The sequence below is a fragment of the Macaca mulatta genome, chromosome 16 (genome assembly GCF_049350105.2).
Source record: "Macaca mulatta isolate MMU2019108-1 chromosome 16, T2T-MMU8v2.0, whole genome shotgun sequence".
Classification (NCBI taxonomy): domain Eukaryota; kingdom Metazoa; phylum Chordata; class Mammalia; order Primates; family Cercopithecidae; genus Macaca; species Macaca mulatta.
Window position 1 is genome coordinate 43,023,397 of NC_133421.1, and position 12,481 is coordinate 43,035,877.

The following is a 12,481-nucleotide window of genomic DNA, read 5'->3' on the forward strand; positions in this document are numbered from 1 at the left end:
GCTCAGGGCATTTGAGGATGTGCCAAGTAATCCAGACCGATTATTCTACAGGGTTGTGGTTGGAAAGGTAGCCTGGGATGAAGCAGGAGTAGCTAGTCAGATGCCAAATTGCAGGTGACTTCGTGATTTAAAAAAAGGATCTTGATGCTTTTCTTGATGCCACCAAGAATCTTTTGCCACATGCCTACTAGGTAAGTGAGGGCTCAGAGTCAGGCACAGCAACCTAGCTGGGCAATATCCCAATGACAGCACCAATGATGGAGAGCTATCTTTAAGGGAGGTGGATGATAGAGCTTACAAGAGGGGGCAGAGATGAGAGCTGGCCACACTGTGAGAGCTCTTGCTCCCCTTAGGGATAAACTGTTCATGTGTCCCTGTGGGCACCCAGGGACTAGTGGGGTTTAACGGGCATCTGGGGAATCCAAGTTTAACTTCCCTTTATTTTTCACTTCAATGTAGCATCAAACACGAACTACTGTTCTTGGTCTCCATAAATAGCACTGAGGTCTCCCCGGCTGCTGAGGCTGAAAAGTCCTATATGCAAACCATTTCTGCCTTTGCTCAAGAATGAGCATGCCACCCAAGACTGACTAGAAAGGCTTCCAGGTGGCCTTAGAGGTGGCATCTCTTATTTGCAAAGTTTCTGTCAATCCTTCGGGAGAAAATTAGATTGGTTTGCCAGGACCAGCTGTTTTCAAAGCCAGACTGGTTCTAGAATGATTCCATGGGAGCCATTTTACTGGAGACCAGAGAGTCACAGCATGTGAGAGCTGGAAGGGTCCCTGGGTCCCCTAGTTCTCCCATTTTGTTTTCTGATGGGGAAACTGAGGCCCAGCTAGGAGACTTGATTTGCCCAATGTTCTGCAATCAGTTGATAGGGTTGTGGAGAGAGATCAGGATTAAAATCTTTGTTTTCTACTCTGTGTTCCTAGATGCTTCTGCTAAACAGAATTCTTTTGAAAGTTATTCTCGAACCACTACTGAACATGGACTTCATTAGAAGAAAACTTTCATGTTCAGTCAGGTTGCATGTCAAAGTAATACTGTTAGGAAGTACATGGATGGGTTGCTGTTCACCATGACTTCCAGGAGGATTTATTTTATTTTATTTTATTTTATTTAGTTTTATTGTATTTATTTATTTATTGAGACAGAATCTCACTCTGTCACTAGGCTGGAGTACAGTGGCACAATCTTGGCTCACTGCAACCTCTGCCTCCCGGGTTCAAGCGATTCTCCTGCTTCAGCCTCCCGAGTAGCTGGAACTACAGGTGCATGCCACCACACCCAGCTAATTTTTGTATTTTTAGTAGAGACGGGTTTCTCCATATTGGTCAGGCTGGTCTCAAACTCTCGACCTCAGGAGATCCGCCTGCCTCGGCCTCCCAAAGTGCTGGGATTACAGGCATGAGCCACTGCGCCCGGCCCCCAGGAGTTTTTAAAATCATGTTTTGAGCTGTTTCTATATTTGTTAAGGGAAAGAGAATTTTTTTAAGAGCCTAAATGATAAGATTTGGTCATGTTTTGGTGAATGTTCTGGGTTTCTTATGGCCATGTGTGGCCCCAATCTCTGCAGATGTTTGCTAGACCTCGTTTGGACTCAGTTAGTTAGAAAGAAATTGTTTGTGTTGCACCCAACAGTGTTCAGTTAAGTTTCTTTGCTGTGTTTGCAGGAGCTGGAGGAATTGCAGGGAGCACTGGATGGGGGTGTTTCTTCACCATTGGGCCTTCTGGGGTGCTTCCCAGGGCCTAATACCTTCCACATTCACAAAAGCCATGCAGTCAAAGCCCTGGGCATAACCCATGCGGGGGCTTGCTTGCCCAGCTGGATAGTGTAGGCCTGGCTAGGACCATGATTGATTAGGCTGTGGTCAGGCCTTCCCAAGGAGACAAGGGGCCCTCTCCAAAGCTTTCATCTGAGCAGAACCCTGTGCCCCCACTCCCCTATCCACCCTTTCCCTGTGGGCCTCCTTTCCAATCTTTAAAGCTGTGTGCTCCCGGAACCCTGGTTCATGGTAAACATCCCCTCTATATCTTCACCCTCCTCCTTCCCTTTGCTTACTTGTGCTAAATAATAGGGGTAATCCCCTGAGGCCCCTGCTTCCCATGGTGAACGCTTTGCCTTCGTACCCCAGAAATCTCTGGGTCCTAAAACATGCTCCTCACTCCCGGAGCCATTCCCAGACCATAAATCCACCCATGCCTAAAGCAAATCTCAATCCTTTGAGGCACATGCCATCTTCCCATTCCATTTTAAAATTCATTCAATAAATTTGTACGGGGCATCATTTTGTGCCAGGCACTCTGCAAGGAGCTGGGGATATAAGAACAAAAATGTCATGATTCCTGCCCATGTGGGGTTTTCTTTCTTGTGGGGGAAACAGAACTAAATAGACAAAGAAATAAGCATAAAGAAAAAGAACAGGGTGCTGTGAGCAATAGTAACTCGAGGAACAGATTTGGAGGGGGTGGGGCTCAGCCTTCTCCAAGGAGGTGACAATTCCAGTTGAGACTTGAAGGACAGGAAGGAGCCATACATGAGAAGAGACTGGGGTGGAGTCTGCAGGGAGTCTGCGTGGTGGCCTGAAGGAGAAAGGAGCCTTCATAAATGAGGAACTGGAAAAAGTCCATGAGGTGGTGGAGCAGAAAAATAGGGAAGCCAGAAAGCAAGAGATAGGCTGGAGAGGGAGGCTGGGCACAGGTCATATCTCCAAGACCAGGAGAGGAGCTGGGCTTTTCCTGAGTGCAAGGGAAAGGAGGGACCATTGACCACCTCCTTGCTTTCTGTAAAGACCTGTTCACCAGGTGGTACGGAGAGTTTAGGCATCCGATTTATTCTGGCTCCTTATCCCCATCCCAGCCATCCTCCTGAAAGACTGTAGAACCCCAGACTTCCCTCTACTCTGCTTCAGCCACCCAGTCTCAAGGCCACACCTTGGACCTGACCATCACCAGGAGAGGCTCCACCTGCAGCATCTAACACCCATGCCTACTTCTCTTCCACTGCAACCATACTTCCTTTCCCTCCTGGTCCCTCACTTAGTTCTCCAGGTTCGCTCTTTGACCTCTTTAAGAGCCTCAGTTCTTGACCTCTCAACTGTCTTCTGTCACCCAGTTTTTAATTCCTCCCCTCTCTGTCTTGGACACCACTAGTCATCATCAGCCACCAACCTTTCCTTGTTCTTGTCTTCATCTCTCTTGTGCCTGTCCTGCAAAGTGCCTATCTTGCACAATTCAGGGAACACCTTTCACCTTTTCCGGTGCCTGAGTTGCTGAGGGTAAATGCTGCAGGCATGTCCCTTTGTGAATTCATGATCTCCAATGCCTCCTAAGCCTGAAATGCTGCCTGTTTGAGGTTGCCCTGGCCATCTCTTTTTCTCACGCGTGCTTACTCTTCATGGTGGTTATTTCAAATCTTCATAACTCTCCTCTAAACTTCTCTCTTCCTGTCCTCCCACCTGAGTCTCAACAGATGAGTTAGCAGACCATCAGACAGAAACTCCCTTGACTGCCTAGCACAACACCTACAAATTTGTGCTCTTTTTCACCTTCGTCTTTGTTGACCTGTGCTCTGAATCCCAGTGTTTCCTCTCTCTGTGGGAAAGTTGCTCCATCGATCATCCATTCACAAGAAGATAGAGTCCACACATCTTTGTCCTTGCTGTGTCCCCAGTGCCTAAAACAGTACTGAGCACACATGAGGTGTTTGAGAAATAGTCGTTGAATAATTTCTCCCTTCCTTCAACCTCTACACCTCTATTGATTCTTTGCACTTGCATTTAGACCTGCTCAAGGTTTTTTAAAACAAAAACAAAGCAAAACCACAGTGAAAACCTCTTGACCTGGTGCACCTTTTCCTTGGGCTAGAGTTCTGTGCCTCATCTCCCCTATCCACATGCCCTTGAATGAGCTGCCTCAGCCTTTTCACCACTCCAGTACCTCCCATTCACGCTTCCGTCCCCTGCCACTTGGCTTTACCCTTCCATGGAAATTTCCCTTCCCTTCATAACCTCATTTTTGCCAAGTACAGTGCATACTTTTAATGCCTATAGCACCTGTCCTCCTGGCAATGACTGACCTGCTGCCCTCTATTTTCTTTGGAAAACGCTCTTCTCCTGATATCCATGACCACGTTCCCTCAACTCTCTGCTGCTCTGGTCTCTCCTCTCAGGTGTTTTCCTCCTCCAGTCCACTCTTTCCTCCAGCCAGCCAGATTGCTCTGATGCAAACTGGATCATGTCACCCCCCTTGAACCCTCTGCCATGACTCTCTTGTCCATGGGTGATGTCCAGATTTTTTCCATGTGGTTATTGAGACTCAGCCTGCTGGGCCTCTGAAGCCTCATCTCAGCCACTATGCGCTCTGGTCTACCGCAAGACGTGTGGTATTCACTTGCCTCTAGTCAAATGTGGGCAAAAACTCATGCTGTCCCCTCTGTTTATATGACCCTCTGCCACTTTGCTCCTAACAGCTCACTTGATTTCTGCACCACAACCCTAACTCAACCATAAGTGTTTCAGATCTTCTGCTAACCATACCTAATCTTAGACTTGGACTGCATTTGCATCCCCAATCTTGTGCCAACTCTCAGTAATATCCCATATTCTCGAGAAATAGTTTATCGTTCAAAAAATATGTTCGCCTTCATTTTCTCATTTGATTGTCTCAGCAGCCCTGGGAGATGGGGATATCTGCTGTTATCTCCATTCCACAGACAAGGAGATTGAGGGTCAGGGTTTCAGTGACTTGTCCAAGGTCACACAGTGAATAGACACTGGGTCTAGGACTTGAACCCAAGTCCTCTAACTCCTAACCCCAGCGGCGCCCTTGTTCTGCATCCTTTTCTCACACTCCCCCATCACCTCCAAGGCCCACCTTCCAAGGCAGGCCCTGAGAGGGCCGCTTGCCAGTCTCCTCTCAGACACACCTGTTCAAGACAGGCCTGGCAATGAGAATTGAGAGTGAACAGATGGTGGAAACACACCGCAACAAAATCTCCTTGTTCCTTAAAATGAAGTGTTTTCTTTTCCTTGACTCCGTTTCCCCAGTGAATGGGGAATCATCTGCTGACATGACTAAAAATAAGTGACTAGGAGGGACAGAGATGAATGAGGCGGAGAGACTGGGGAGAGATGGCAAAGAGGCAGAAGCGGGAGAGAAGACTTTAGGCTGAGGAAAGACCTGTCAGAGAAGAAAAACTGCTGCTGAGCGGGCCTCCTGCATCCCCATGCCACACAGATCTACACGGCCTCCTGACTCCTCCAGCCCAAGTGACTTCCTTCCGTCCCTGATTAATAAAAGCAGCATCACTGGCCCTGGCATGTTGTGAATTTCAGTGTGGGCTCCTTCAAGCCCAACATCTGCTTTTAATAAGTTTTCCATTGCTTCTTTGATTGCGGTTTTGCCTGAGTCTCACAGGGGACTCACAATGGGTCCCCTGATACAGCCACACATCTGGACTGCTTCCGAAGGAGCTGGAGTGCCATCAACCTAAAGATGGTCTTAGCGAGTGGGCTGTATCCTCAGACAAGGTCACAGAGGATTGCTCTTTACAAAGAAGGGAAGGAGGCAGAACTACCTTGCCTCACTCAACGGGGCTCTGCACTGGCAGGTGGGGTGAGGTTTCTCCCCATCATGGGCCCTTCTTAGCTGTGTGAGCTCATACACTTTACTAAACCTCTTTGGGCCTCTGTTGCCTCCTCTGCACAAAGATTGAGATTATAGGACTTTACTGAGTCAGGAGAAAGACTACATGACTCCTTCACTTTCCTTTCCAGGGCCATGACTCATCCTGCTGTGGTTTGATGACTATTCGTGCTCTACCTTATGGCCTATAAATTGGAAGCTGGGATGAAATCAGCAAGTCTACTAGGCTGCATAGTGGCCCACAAATTATCCACATATTAATCCTCAGAACCAGCGGATATTACTTTACATGACAAAAGGGCTCTTGCAAGTGTCATTACATTAAAGATCTTGCCATGGGGAAATTAGCCTAGATTATCCAGGTGGGCCCAGTGGTATCACAGGGGTCCTTGGAAAAGGGAGTCAGGAGGTCAGAGAGAAGGCACAGTGATGATGTGAGCAGAGAGGAGAGACAGGAGACAGGAGTGACGTGGGACCATGAGGGTAACCAGGAGAAGCTGAAAAAGGCAAAGAAACACTTTCTCTTCTCAGAACTTCCAGAAAGAGACAGCCCTGCTGGTGATGTCTTAACTTTAGCCCAGTTAATCTGATTTCAGGCTTCTGACCTCCAGAACTACAACAGAATACGTTTGTGTTGTTTTAAGACATTAAGTTTGTGGTAATTTGTTACAGCAGCAAAAGGAAACTAATATAGTAGGACAGATTTTATTCATAAGTAAAAAGAGCAACATATTATACAGCCCAATTCAAGGCATATAGGGAAGTTCCTGTGTCCAAAAGCCACACTCTGGGAGATGCCCCCATTTAAGACATTTCTATGGGCAAGAATAATGATATCCCCATTGAAATGCATTTCCCTGCAGCAGCGCTGGCCAGTAGAAATATGACATGAGCTACAAAGATAATTTTATCTAGTAGCCACATGAAAAAGACTACAAATTAACAGGTGAAATTAATTTTAATACATTTTCTTCAACCCAATATATCCAAAATACTACCATTTCAACTAGTTACCAATAAAACAAATTTACTGCGATATTGTACATTTTTCTGGACCAAGTGTTTGGAATTGTGTATTTAACATTTACAGCACATCTCAGCTCAGACAAACTGAGGTAGGAGGGGGGACTGGACTCTGGAAGTGGGGCTTGGACACCAGACCAAATTGAGGACTAGCTAAGGCAGGGACAGGGTGGAAGCAGCTTTCCACAAGACATGCCCATGAGTGTGCCACGTCAGTTTACCATTGCCATGGCAACACCCAGGAGTTACAGCCCCTTTCCACAGCAATGACACAAAAGCTATCACCCTTTTTCTGGAAATTCTGCATACACCCCTACATGTAATTAAAAGTAGGTATAAAAATGACTGCAGAACTGCCCTGAGCTGCCACTCTCAGCACACTGCCTATGGGGTAGCCCTGCTCTGCAGGAGCAATCGTGGAGTTGTAACACTGCTGCTTTGAGAAAGCTGTTTTCTTCTACTCCACCACTGGCTCACCCTTCAATTCTTGCCTGGGTGAAGCCAAGAACCCTCATGGGCTAAGCCTCACTTTGAGGCCCACCTGCCCTGCAACATAGTCACATGTGACTATGATTTGATCTTAGGTCCAAGCAGCACAGTTCTAAAAGGTTAAGACTGTTGGCGCCTAAGAGTTCATCATCAGTTCATCAGACTCTTTCTAACTGACCTTGAGTGGATAAAAGGCCCATGGAAGGTAGCAGCCATGGAAGCCCTGCATAAAGTGCAAAGCAGACACGGTTAGGAATGGCTGCCCAGGATCAAGCTAATAGCCAGTGAGAATCAGGGCTAGAATCCAAGGGCACTGCCTCCCTGGCCAGGTCAAGAAGGAGAGGCTGAGGCTTCAGAGCACTGAAGCTCCCACTTTACACACTGTCCTGTAACTTACTTTTTATCCACTTAGCAATGTATACAGTTAGTAGGCTCCGTGTGCTTCAATATCCTTCAAGTACTTAAGCTTAAATGACATCAAACCCATACATTGTGAGATGCTGACACAATCTTTTCTTTTAGGCCACTCCATTTTCTTCACAGCCAGTGAGACTCCGGGCCCCCTGTTACCTCCCCTCAACTCAGTGAAGTGGGATCCAGTCTCCCAGTTGCTGCCTTCTTGGCTGCCTCTCCAAGATCCTCATCATTTCAAGGAATTTGCTTCAATCTGGGAGACAGATTGTGTACAAGAGAACTCAGGAACTTGGGGGATATTTTAGAGTTTAAATAAAATACTCAGTGTGAAATGTCTGACCCAGAGCTTGGCTTATAGTAGTGCACCTCAGTCCCGAGAGAACCTGCTAATTCAAGGCTGCTAATAAATAGCAGAAGTGACCAGACTGGAGCCTTCCAAATTCATGCTCAGAGCCAGCCCTGCGCTGTCTGGTCCATGCTCCTTCCTGCTTCTACTTTGCTGCCACCCTGCCCCTGGCTCACTGCTGTGCCTATGGCTCACTGCTTCATCTGCCAGCCCAGAGCTCAACCCCTCCCTCCCTTCCTGATTTACTGTAGCTCACACTGACTCAGACTGACTACCTGTCCATTGGCTCCTAGAACCTCTCTCATCATCTTTGCCCCTCATCCTGACCCAGGAATCCCCAGACATAATAAAGATGATGGTTGACACCTGACTAGTGCTGACACCTACGGGTAGAGTTCTCATGGCTTTGCCTAGATTAGCTCTATGTTGTGGGCATTTGCATGATACCCATTTTATATATAGATGCCCCCAAAGTTTAGAGATGTTAAGTAACTACTGTGAGGTCACACAGCTATTGTAAGAGAGTTAGCTTTTGAACCAAGGCAATCTGGTTTCAGAGTCCATCAGCTTACTCATCGCATCAAACTGCCTCTACTCACATTATTTCCTGGAGCCTGGTACGGCACCTGGCACATGGTTTGAGCTCCATAAAAGCTGATTGAATGAAAACATGGACAAGCCACTCTTACGACCCTGGCTCCAATGGTCAAGAGACTTCATCAGTGCCTGTTGGGGATTCCTCCAGAGGGACAGGACTGGGGAGGGTACTGCTCCACCCTCCAAGATGACAGCTTATACCTCATTAAAGCCTTGTTTTGGAAGAATGTCCTGATATATCACAGGGCCTGAGGAGACACAAACAGCCTGAAGAGCTCCCTGGTTGACCTGTGGGCCTTGGACACTGACTTCTTAGTGCCCCGAGCAGTGACACAGGATGGGGGAATGGTGCTGCTGCTATTCCTCCCATTTCTCGCTGGCCAGCTTTCCCCACATTCAGACATTGGCAAGTTATTCTGAAGACAGGAAGGAGAAACACCAAGCAGGAAGGACCAGGGTAGTGCTGAGTTTTCTCTCTGAGGGCAGGTGTCAGGGTGGAGATGTGTGGCGTCCAACCACAGCCCAGTCCTAGGTGGAGGTGTGGCGGAAAAGAGAGGGGCAGATGCAGACAGGCTGGCTTTTGAAATCATCCTGCAGTAGTAGAAGGGGTTCTTGTTTTTAGTTATTCCTATAAGATTTTTACAAATACCATCTGATATGATTTTGTGAGGCTTTCTTTGAAAGCCACTTCCAGACAAGCATTCCAGGTGAAGCAGAATTTTTTTTCCTAGGACCAAGAAGAATTTTTAAAAACTAAGTTCTAGAACACGCAATGGTTCCCTTTTGCCAATTAGGTTTAATTCAGAGCCTTCTGCTGGGCATCCCAAGTCCTCCAGTAATCATTTCTCCATCATCATCCCTGTTATATCCCAGCAAGGTGACTAGGAAAGCCAGAGCCAGGAGAGGCCCCTCATTGATACTGATGAAATCAAGACTCATAGAGGTTAAGAAATTAAGCTCTTAAGGTCGCACAGTTAAGAGCACTGGCTTTGGAGTTAGAGGAACTGAGTTTCAACTCTGGCCCTTCAATTTATGAACCATGTGACCTCGTGCAAGTGACAACCTCGCTAAGCTTTGGCCTCCTCATTTGTAAACTGGACAATCACAGCAGCTCCTATAAGGTTGTCGTGGTGGTTAATATTGAGTGTCAGCTTGATTGGATTGAAGAATGCAAAGCATTATTCCTGGGTGTGTCTGTGAGAGTGTTGCCAAAGGAGATTAACACTTGAGTCAGTGGACTGGGAGAGGCAGACCCACCCTCAATCTGGGTGGGCACCATCTAACCAGCTGCCAGCATGGCTAGAATAAAGCAGGCAGAAGATAGAAGAGCAGACGTGCTGAGTCTTCCAGTCTTCATCTTTCCACCATGCTGGATGCTTCCTGCCCTAGAACATCAGATTCCAAGTTCCTCAGTTTTTGGACTATTAGACTTACATCAGTGTTTGCCAGGGGCTCTCGGACCTTTGGCAAAAAACTGAAGGATGCACTGTTGGCTTCCCTACTTTGGAGGTTCTAGGCACTCAGACTGATCCACTACTGGCTTCCTTGCTCCTCAACTTGTAGATGGCCTATTATGGGACTTTACCTTGTGATAAACTCCCTTTCATATATGCATTGATCCTATTAGTTCTATCACTCTAGAGAACCTTGACTAATACAGTTGTTGTGGACAATAATTGAGAAAATGCATCTACTTTTCTATGGAGCTGAGCTATGAGTTAGAAAGCTCAGTATCAATTTACCAAGTGAGAGGCAGAGGCAGTATTAGAAACGCGGTCACTCTCCCCCACCCTGTTTTCCTTCTGTTGTGCCCCTTTGCCTCCCTGCCATGCCTCTATTCCAAAGAGACTGCTCTTCTAATTAGGGACTTCCTCACCTCCACACCTTCGCACAGGCCGTCCCCTAGTGTCAGGAAACTCATTTCTTCTCTGCTGGCCAACCAACATTACAAAAACATTTTTCAAATCACACTGCATATCCTTTATTATTAGCATTCACATCAGGGTCACCTCTATCAAATTCTGTGAAAGATTCTTTTTTAAGTTCAGAAATGTGTTTATTTTGAATGCTTTTTATTTGCAAGTCCTAAAATATGTTTATTTTGGTACTTGTGTTCTTTTGCTATGTTTGGTGAATATATAGTTGGATTTTATTTTCATTTCTAATCATGGTAAAACACACATAGCATAAAATGTATCATCTTAACTATTTTTAAGTGTCACAGTAAAAGATTCTCCAGTAAGGAATTCTTTTAGGACCATATCACATCCCTAAAACTCACACCCTACCTCACCCTGAGTCTTTAGCTCAGAACAGCCCCACCTACCCCCATTAAGAAGGAGTTTTGGGCATCTTCCACCTCCACAGTGAACTTTCCAGGCCCTCCAGCCTTGCTCTTTTTTCAGTCCCAATGACACTCTCCTTCCCCATGATGGTACGACTTTGGCACAGACTTGGCCTCTCGGATGGGATCTTCTTGGATCTAATGCTGAGTTTCCCAAGTCTCTTCACCTGGTCTGACCCAGTAGCACGGGTCACAGTCCCAACCCCTCCCTGATGAGATGATCCCCTTGGCCACTGTGTCTTCAATGTTCTGCCTTCTAAGTCCCTGCCCTTCCAGCCTAAGAGAAGAGACCACATACCATTCCTGATGGTCCAGAAGTCCAGAGTGAGAATCCTGCAAGGAAACCATCTGGTTGACCCTGGCTGACACTTGGGCATGGGCATCTTGGTTTGGCATGACCCTATCACTCTGACTCCTGCCCACTCCTGTATAACTAAAAGCCACCATTACTGAGGGCTTCCTCTGAGCCAGGCACTCTGCTGAGAGTTTTACACACATGGTCTCACTTCATGCTCATGACAACCCTAAAGTGGGCTATTATAAGACCCATTATATAACCAGGAATCTGAGGCTCAAAGAAGTGAATGGGTATGTTCGTAGATGCTGAACTGGTCAGCAGAGGAGCTGGGAGTCAAGCCCAGGACTGCCTGATTCCAAAGCCAGTGCTCGCAACCAGAATGAAACTGGTTCTGCTTTGCTCTCTTCAGTCTCCTCACCTCTGTCATCTCCATGGATACTTCCCGTTCAGTGCATGATCACCAGCCCCCACCCAAGTCAGCTCACTGGCCCTGGACACTGGAGCTGCCAGTTTCCCATCTGGAGACTCCATCTCTAAGACCTCATATTCTAGGCCAGGGCCACTTCCTCTACTAAAAGGGATGAAGCCCCAGGCCCAATCTCCAGCTGAAACTAGTTTTGCTCTACCTGCAGACAAAAATGAACTTCCAGGTCAAGCTTTTGGCCAAGTCTGGCAAAGTACTGTGAAGGCCAGCCTTCCTGAGTGTTCACTCATTCATCAAGCATTCAGTGAGAATTCCCCAGGACCATACCATGTTTGGGACATGGGAATTTGGACCCCTTTATGCTCAGTCCTTGGAGGGTGCATCTTAGTCCTGAGTGCCCAGGCAATCAGAAAGTCTTGGCTTTACCTTGACATAAGAACACGAACCCACTTTACTCCATGATCTTAACTGAACTACCTATTCCTGATTTAAACATTTCTTTCTGGACTATTTGCATTTGTATTTCATATAGTTGCAACACAACAAATACACAATTTTGTGTTTTGCTTTTATCATTTAGAACAGCCAAATCCAGCCTGCTACCTGTTTTTGTAAATAAAGTTTGATTAGAATATAGTCATGTCCATTCATTTACATACTATCTATGGTGACTTTCACATTATAAAGTACAGTTAGGTCATTGCAATAGAGACTGTATGGCCTGTGAGGCCCAAAATATTTACTATCTGACTCATGACTTAAATAATTTGCTAACCCTTGATTTAGAGCATTGAAAAATATTGAATAGTCTTTCTGGTTGTAATAATTAACGGCTACATGATACTCTGTTGGGTGGCCTGTGATTTTTAATTCATCACTTTCCATGTGGTCAGATAAATT

The 12,481-nt window shown here is 46.5% G+C and overlaps 1 protein-coding gene across 1 annotated transcript in view; it reads right to left on the reverse strand.

Annotated features, from left to right (window-relative positions):
- Positions 1 to 12,481, reverse strand: part of ASIC2 (acid sensing ion channel subunit 2) — a 1,127,000-nt gene that overhangs the window by 463,517 nt on the left and 651,002 nt on the right.